The 8,658-nt window shown below is 41.2% G+C and overlaps 1 long non-coding RNA gene across 1 annotated transcript; it reads right to left on the bottom strand.

The window, feature by feature from the left end:
• Positions 1–7,631: 7,631 nt before the first annotated feature.
• Positions 7,632–8,379, bottom strand: LOC124212271 (uncharacterized). The gene is made up of 3 exons (XR_011176348.1): positions 8,211–8,379; positions 7,910–8,007; positions 7,632–7,818 (listed from the first exon to the last, which is right to left on the bottom strand). It is a non-coding gene; the product is annotated as an uncharacterized lncRNA (long non-coding RNA).
• Positions 8,380–8,658: the final 279 nt, after the last annotated feature.

Here is an 8,658-nt window from a genome sequence, read left to right on the forward strand (position 1 = left end):
TGAGGGAGCTATCTGAGAAGGACCTTCCACCTCTGATTCAACGAGACGCGCGGTATCTAGTTGAATTCGCGGTATCGCTCCGGTATGGTTTCCGGGCGGTCTCAAAATATTAGAAACATTCGGATCATCGCTAGTTGTTAAGCGATAATAGTTATTGATTGCTTCTCGATTGGTATTACTATTTGTAAGAGCTTCCTCTTGACGGTTTTCTTCGGTTAATTGGTTATTTGGTTGTTGCATTTCCTGAAACATTTGGTTGGTGACGCTTTCAAGCGTGTCTTCGGGACGCGGAACTGTTTCAGAGTTTCGATTTATTTCTACATTATTGCGACGAATGAAGTCGTGTTCACGGCGTTCTTGATTTCTCAATTGAATAAAACGGGTAACCTCTTCTATAGGCAAATCTTCGCGGCGAGCAAGTTGACGCGCAGTTAACCTCTCTCCGTTTAATTGCTCTAGACCAAGACGGTATCTGCCCATTGCAGTTAAATCATTACGTTCGGTGGCTTCTTGTAGCCTATTCACAAGCTGAGTCATTTGGTTCGTCAAATCCCAAAATCTCTCTTCAAACCGGGATTCAGAAGTGACGGATTGTCCATCTTCTGCAGTCTCAACAATAGTGGGAGGTACTGCCGATCTCCGGTCATTGTTTTCGTTCACGTCCATTGTGAATTTATTTTTTAAATTTACCTTGAGTCAAGCTTTGACTTTATTTATTTGAATGATTCAAGTTTGACCATCAAATTCTTAGTTTCGATCACGATTTGTCCTCCGATAAGTTTATGGTGACTCGAGTAAGTAACAAAATGCTTGTACTTACGCTAGGAGTAGCCAAATTGAGGTGTGAAGCATCACACTCGAAGATCGTGGTAGCCGTCGGTACGAGGCTTCGATGTCCTGGAGTCTCTGACAGGCACCGGGGGCAAGAATATAAGAGCGGTTCGAGTCTCGATGTCCTTATTCTCACTTCACTTCACTTAGATGGTTTAAACGCGAAGTTTATTGTATCTAAGGAGTGCAAAATTTTATACTTGCTTCCTTTCCAATAAATACACAAGTTCACTATAGGAATTGTCCAGTGTAGAATCAGGCGGTCTACACGCAGTCCCTGGTTATCAAGCGGTCTACACGCAGTCCTTGATTGTCTACGCAAGGCGGCCTTTCACTCTATCCCTTGCTAGGTACAATTCGTAATAATTACTTATAAACGCGTAGCCGAAGGTTCGCGCGTGAATTTATTGGGCTTACGCACTCACTTCCAAAATTCGTCACTATGATCCGGCCGTTTGATACGCGCGCCGCGTTTGTTGGTTTAAACCGGATCCTGGCAGGATCGCCAAATTTGTCATGCAAATATTGCGCAACGATTATATAGGTATTTATATGTTTATTCAAACAGAGAATTGAATGATGATTGATAACAAAAATGGTAAAAGGAAGTGTTAACGTTATATTATATTAAATTAGACGTGCGTTACGCCTGGAAGCAGTATTGAGACTGCTCACACGGCCTCTCGCCGGGCTCGGCGACAGTGCATATGAAGTGCATAATCGCGTAATTTGAGCACTGCTGCCGATAAGAAAGCCAAGCGCATAAGGCGGGCTACGCTGCATGATAAATTTTGTATTCATCTAAATAATCCCCGGCATGTTCCTACGAGAGGATATAAACTGTTATATTTCATTAGAAATGTTCCAGCTCCATCACAAAGGCGAAACCACGGAGATCTCGCGGGAAGGACACCGAGGCTGCGGAGGGGGAGGCAACGCAGATCCCTGCAGCGCGGGAATCCAAGGCGGACGCGATTCCCGCTGGCGGCCGGCGCGCCGCAGCCTCCCCGCTCACCCCGCCTACGCCCAACCAAGGCAACCGCGAGGTACCAGCTAGCGACGAAGAAGCACCACCCCGCCCAACCGCAGGACTACGTAGAGCTGCGCGGGAGACGACATCGCGATCTAGCCTTAAGTTCTGCGCCGCGTAGAGACGACAGGTGCGCGGCAAGTTGCGCAATCCCCAAAATCGATGACCGATCGATTGTTGCGCATTCTTAGGGTGATGACGTCACGAAAAATTAGCGCGACGAGATCGGCGTTGCGACCATCCGAGATCACTCTAGTTCTGGCGATTGAGTAAGATAGTTGAGTGATTTCGAGGTCGAGTTAGAGTTCATTTTGCGTCGGTGAAAGAAACTGTTTCGTTGCGAGGACGATGTCTGGGAACCGTCACGAGGGTGTGGGTGCATTCGTGCATTGGATGTAGAGCGGTAAGCGCTGCTGATATTCTTGCGATCGAATTTCGAGAGTAATTGAGTAAAGGCTTATCAGATAAAGGATAGCCGTTTTGGAATTTGCGTGTCGAAAAATACTCGAAATTCGTTTGCCGATTCTTTTGCTTGGTGACCGTAGCCTGAGTTGCGCGTAAGGGAGTAGCGTTAATTTCGGGGAATCCAGGAAATCGAGTCGAGTCACGGGTTGAGCCGAGACATTATTGCCTCGAGTTTGAGTGTAACCGAAGTCCGTTACACGGGGTCATTTTACTTCGTCCGGTACACCCTCCATTCTCGTGTCGGTCGCGAGCAGTCTCACGGGGAGCATTCGAGTTCGCGACTGCGTCCCACCGTCGCAGAGAAAGTGAAGCTCGGGTGCGCGCTGATAAAAATATGCGTTCTTAGAGGAGGGTCGTGGGTGTCGCAACGAGCCTCGCTTCAGTTTAGTTTTTTTTTTGTTTTGCATAATCCGTTAGTATTAAGTTGGCGATCAGCGCCATTTTGTAAAGGACGTCCGCGAGCAGCGCATCGAGTCCGATTTTGTTTTGGTTTTTGCGAGATAAGGTATTATTAAGACGGCGACTAGCGCACGTAGGCCGTAGAGGTCTCCTAGATTTATTCACGTTTTTTTTTAACTTGGTTTGTTTCTCCCTTTCTTATTTCGTTTGGATTAAATTTAAAATTGTATTTGGAATCGCGAAGGACGACTTGCGCAGTCGTATTATTATTATTTTTGATGTTTATTTTTATTTTTTTTTGTTTTTGTAATATCGCTGACGAGAAATATACCATTGTAATTTTATAGTAATTTGGCCACATCACGCGTTGGCTTACTTGTGTTGCAATTCTCTCTACCCAAAAATTACCCCTCCCCTCTCCGCGGTACTGAGCTACCGAGCATATGGTCGCGGTATATCGTATTACCGATTTCGAGGCGTGTTGACCACGCCAGGCGCCCAACAAATTTCGCGATATTGTTGCAGGTCCAGGGTACATCGTGGACGCCAAATTATTGTGCACGCGGTAAGTTCTCGGTCATTTTCTCCGAGTGACCGAGGTGCAGAAAAATCTACGTCACAACATATATAATTGGAACAGTGGTGTAAGAAGGAGACGCTGTACACGTTGTCCTGGTACGGTGTACAAGTTAGGCGAGAGTCGACGCATCTTTGAACTCGATTTGCCCATACCGGCCGCCCAGATACTGCGAGAGCAGCCGCTCCTCCTCCATCGTCTGCGTCAATTTCTAGTACCGAGTCTCGTCCTCGTTGAGCAGTCGCACAATCCGTGCCGGTAAGAATATGCTGAATTTATCGTTCAGATCTGTGACGATACGCTTTCCAAACCTCGTTTGGACTCGTCGGATATTGGTGACTTTGTAGATTTTGAAAATTTCCTGCTCCGTCAATTTCTTTGTCGGTAGGAATTCGGTCATGCTTGCCACTGTGTTCAGTTTTGTGAAATCCATTTTTTTAATGTTCAACAGTTACGTGTTTTTTTTGATAAATTTAGATTTGCGAACTTTTTTGTCACTTTGTTTAGTTCTGACTTCTGATTCACAATGGTTTTCAAGTCGTGAATATTTTTTAAGAACAGATCGATTCGCTGTTTTAGTTCTGCTTTACTTGGAGTTTTCTTCATGAGAGCTGAAGGTGCAAGACTGTCTTTCGGACCTGAATTTCAGCCTTTTATATCCGTATTCCTCCCACCAGGCACACAGAATCCTTGAAAAACTTCTAGAAGCTACCGAAATGATGTGTCATCGATTGTACGTCAGAACCTTCCAAAATTTAACGTCGCACCGCAATCTTTTGTCCGCAGGCCGCTCGCCGTCAAGTCGAAACTCGTCGGACGATTCCGAGTATTGTTTTCGTCGGACGATTTCGAGAATTGTTTTCGTCGGACGATTCCGAGAATTGTTTGTCTCAAATTCAACGTCGCACCGAAATCCTTTGACCGCATGCCGCTCGATTCCGAGAATTGTTTGTCTCAAATTCAACGTCGCATCGAAATCCTTTGACCGCATGCCGCTCGCCGTCAAGTCGAAACTTGTCGAACGCATTGTATGTCAGCCTACATTCGTTCAAGGCCGTGAGAATCTTCTCAAACCTTCCGGAAGCTCTCAAAACCTGACACACGCCAGGATTCTCGGTCGAACGTTCGAGGATCCACGGGGACCGCTCGAACGCCTGAGGATTCACGGAGAGCGCTCGGTAATGCGGTTATCGATCCCCGCTCGATGAGCATGATTTTCCTTACCGACAATGAACACAACTTATCCCACCAGGGGTAACACCACGGCAGTTTCAGGCATTTTTACCGACGATCATGGTCATTTGGAGGATTTTTTACCGACAATCATGGTCATTTGGAGGATTTTTTACCGACAATCTTACCGACGAACGGCCGGCAGAGTACGTTTTATCTTACGAGAGTGGGGGGTAACTTCAAGGGTTTGCGTCTGGGATGTATACATATATAGGCGGACTGGTCGGCTTGGTCGGTAAAGAAGGTGTTTCTATCCAGAACTCTCCTTGTATATCTACTTAAGTTGCCCATATTGCGTCTTTCATCTTTTGTGCCGAATCACAGTTTCTTCTTATAGCTAATCCGTAATAAACTGTTAATTTATCAATCAATTTGCCGGTAAGTTTGCCTTTACCAGAAAGAATTTTTTTTTTTTTATTGTTTTACCGGTTTTAGTTTCTTTTATTTCCACTGTATTTTTGACCAAATTGCGTAAACGGGTACCCATTCTTTTTTGTACATGTCCGACGCATTCTTTTTTATTTGTTTCAAAATTTTCGCCGTAAGGTTTGGCATTAAGAACTCCGGAGTATGTTTTGGAATCCCCGTCGCCAATATAATTTTTGTATCTTAGGTCAAATTTTTCTAAAGATCGTTGAAACATTGAAACGATTGATGATACTTCCATGTTACCAGATGGTCCTTGGTGATTGGTTCTACATTCGTTTTTTTGCACGTGTTCCTCTTGCCACTCTTCATACTCTACCGTGGTGAGTTTTTTTTTCCACGTTTCACACAATTTACAATAGAACCTTTTTATAAAAACATCTATAACTTTTCCAGAATAGTAGCCAATAATCGTACTTACACCGTATAATGATGCAAACCCACGTTTTTTCCACGTGCCATCACCTGACACGGTAACATCTGTCGTATCTTCAACATTATTTTCATCACACGTTAATTTTTTTTATTGATTTGCAGCAGACAACAAAATTGATTCGGCAACAGTTATGACGCACTCATGTATTCTATCAACATAAAAATTGTACGTTGATGCATTCAAGAATGAGAAACTTATATCCATCAAACCACAGAATTTTTTACATCCGGCAAGTCCTAAGCCTAGTATTCGCATCACAAAAATAAACTTGCGATTTATTTCGTATGATCTACCAATTTTTCGGCATGATAAAATTTCTCTCGGCATACAATTTTCGCATTTCACCTGAATTTTAAATCCAAGACCAAATTTCAGACACTGTTTAAAATCAACTTTACCATTACACACTTTGTCCTGTCCATTTTCATTTATTATATTACCGCACTTCACTAAAGTTGATAGTGTTGAAAATACTAAAAAAAGTCTATAATGGCATACTCAAGAGTACCGTCTTCTGGCACGTGTATTTCGTCTTGACTCCTCAGTTTTTTCGCAGACGTGCTGGTGAAAGATTTCTCGTCTACCTCTGCAGTCTTAGGGTTGAAAGATTGTCTTCTTTTTTTGGGTCTATCTTTTCTCTGAGCACCCGATGCTTGATCAGATCTTGTAACTTTATGCATTTTTCACAAAATTTAGAATAACCTCGATAAAATTCACAACGAATACTTATAACTTCAAGCAACCTTGCATTTCGACTGACAACATTCAACTAAATTCCAGTACTAAGATAGGTTAAATAACTAATTCAATGTGACCATAGAAAGGGAAAGAAAGGAGAAAAGGTAAGCGAAAAGCAAGGGACAAAGACGACAAACGAACAATAGCTAAGCAGCTGCCTCGATATACCTGCCTCCATGTACCTGCGTCACGCTCGGTTATTCGCTGTGAGCCTCGCTCGTGCCGCCACCTAGCGGTTTCAAAAGCTAAATAGCCGGCGTGTTAATTTACATTAGAGGCATACTGATAAATATCCAAATCAGCAAAATATTATCAAATAAGTGAAATTTCCATTGTAACAGTGAAGTGAAAAGTTGAAAATAATAACGAGTTGAAACTCCAGTAGTATGTAGCAATATAATATTAATAAATACACAATGAAAACCACTACCTTTTACGAATAAAGGTTTTTATTATTCTACTTGATAGTTTTTGTTTTATTAGAAAAAATTGGTGGCTGTAAATTTACTAAGACGCAGATAACATGAATAATATTATCGATGCAAAAGAACAAATGTTCTGGAATTTTATACAAAATTTGATATGTTTTAAGTCGTTGCATAATTCTTTCTACATGAATTCGAACTCTCGCGATGTTGTAAGCCAGATCTGTTTCTTCTTTCGAAAATTCTGATTTTTTTTCCAAAAATGGTGGCATAATAAGAAATACTCGTTTACCACTTGCATCAATGATAGATCTGATTTCAGGAAAACCTTTATCTGCTAAAACCACATCACCATCTTCCAATGAATCTACCAAATTCGATTCAATAGTTAATTGGGAATCACCTTTTCTACCGCCAGCAACTTTCGATTTGAAACAGATGAACCCAGATGGTGTGATTCCAATCAGTACTTTTGCTGTAAAACCTTTCTTATAATGAAAGTAACAGTAAATACGGTCGTCAACACTTGACGGAACATCTATCTTGAATTCAGTGCAGTCTATGATAACCCGAGTATTAGAGTACTGAGGTTTAAAACATTACGGCATAGTTTTCTGTACGGCAGCTCTACTTGGCCAAAACACTAAATTTGCAGTTGACGAATTCAAATATTGTAAAGTTGAAAAGAATATCTTGGAGATAGTTGACCGATGTAAACCAAAGAAAATTGCTATGGCTGAAAATGTCAGTCCAGTTTTTATTTTCACTAAAAAAATTAAAAGCCTCTGTTCTCTTGTTATTGTAGATCTTTCCGATGGGTTTTCAGTTTTAGATAATAAAAAATTAAAGTTCTGGAAGTTCACTCCAGCAATATCTAATAAATCTTCATCGGTCTTAATAGATGGAAAACCACAGAAACTACGCTGTTTCCTATTTTGTTCAACTACAGCCTCGTTAAAACCAACCGACTTATCTACTCTATCTGTTAACGATGTGCCGCATTGTACCTCTTCATCTTTCATTTTTTTCCTATTCACAATAGTTTTGAGAGTGGCAATTTCCAGCAGAACTTACAAAATCTACTTGACACTCTTGATCACTTTTTAAAATTACTTCGGCACTGCTTATATCCATAGGTTCACGTCCACTATTATTGACAACATTGTTGGGGTCGTTATTAACTTGATTTCCAGTATCACAATTCACTCCGATGTTATGCTTGTGAAGAGTCTTTCTTCGGTTCATGAGTCGATTGTACCTATAATTAATAGATACATAGGTTATTATATAAATATCGATGTATATATTATTCAATTTTATAATTATTTTTTTACTTCTCATACATTTACCTGCTCAAAACAGCTCTTTCATTTACTTGCTTTGCATGATAAACTGGAGGGAATAGAGTTGGCGCGTAGCTTGGACTCGCAGGATCATCTGATTTTTTCTTGCCAATCAAATCAGCATTACATATTACATGATGAGTTTTTGAACTCCACTTTGAACCATCAGGACGGTAAAAAACAATAATACTTATGTATTTATATAGTGTTTCATGCAGATAGCATAACAGTTCACCTATTGATATAGTTGGCTTGATTTTAAAAATATAGAAAACTAAGGCATCGAAAGTAAAGTTATGTTACTTACTTTTTTCTTTTCACAGCAGCAATCCATTTTTGCCTTTGAACTATTTTATGTGATGCAGTTGGAAACTTGTAAAATATACAATCACTAGTTTTACCGTTATTTTTGCAGTTAACAACACAACAAGTGTAATTCCACATACCGTCTATTGTTTCTCATACAAAATGCTATCACACACTACACACGCTGGCTCAACTCACTACTTGCCACCCCGCGCGCTGCGATCGTTTCGCAGCTCCCCTCCAAGCGGCGGCTCACAGCGAGCCTGATGGGTGAAACATCCAAAGGCTATATCTCTTAGAACATGACTCGGATCGTTTTAAAATTTTAAAGGAATATTCTCAACATATTCAATTATAAAATGAGCAAAAAAAAAAATTCGATTTTGTGAAATTTTGTAACCCACCTAACCCCTTAGGCCGCTTGTTTACTCATACGGACGATGCAATAC

Source organism: Neodiprion pinetum, chromosome 2 (assembly GCF_021155775.2).
Source record: "Neodiprion pinetum isolate iyNeoPine1 chromosome 2, iyNeoPine1.2, whole genome shotgun sequence".
Lineage (NCBI taxonomy): Eukaryota > Metazoa > Arthropoda > Insecta > Hymenoptera > Diprionidae > Neodiprion > Neodiprion pinetum.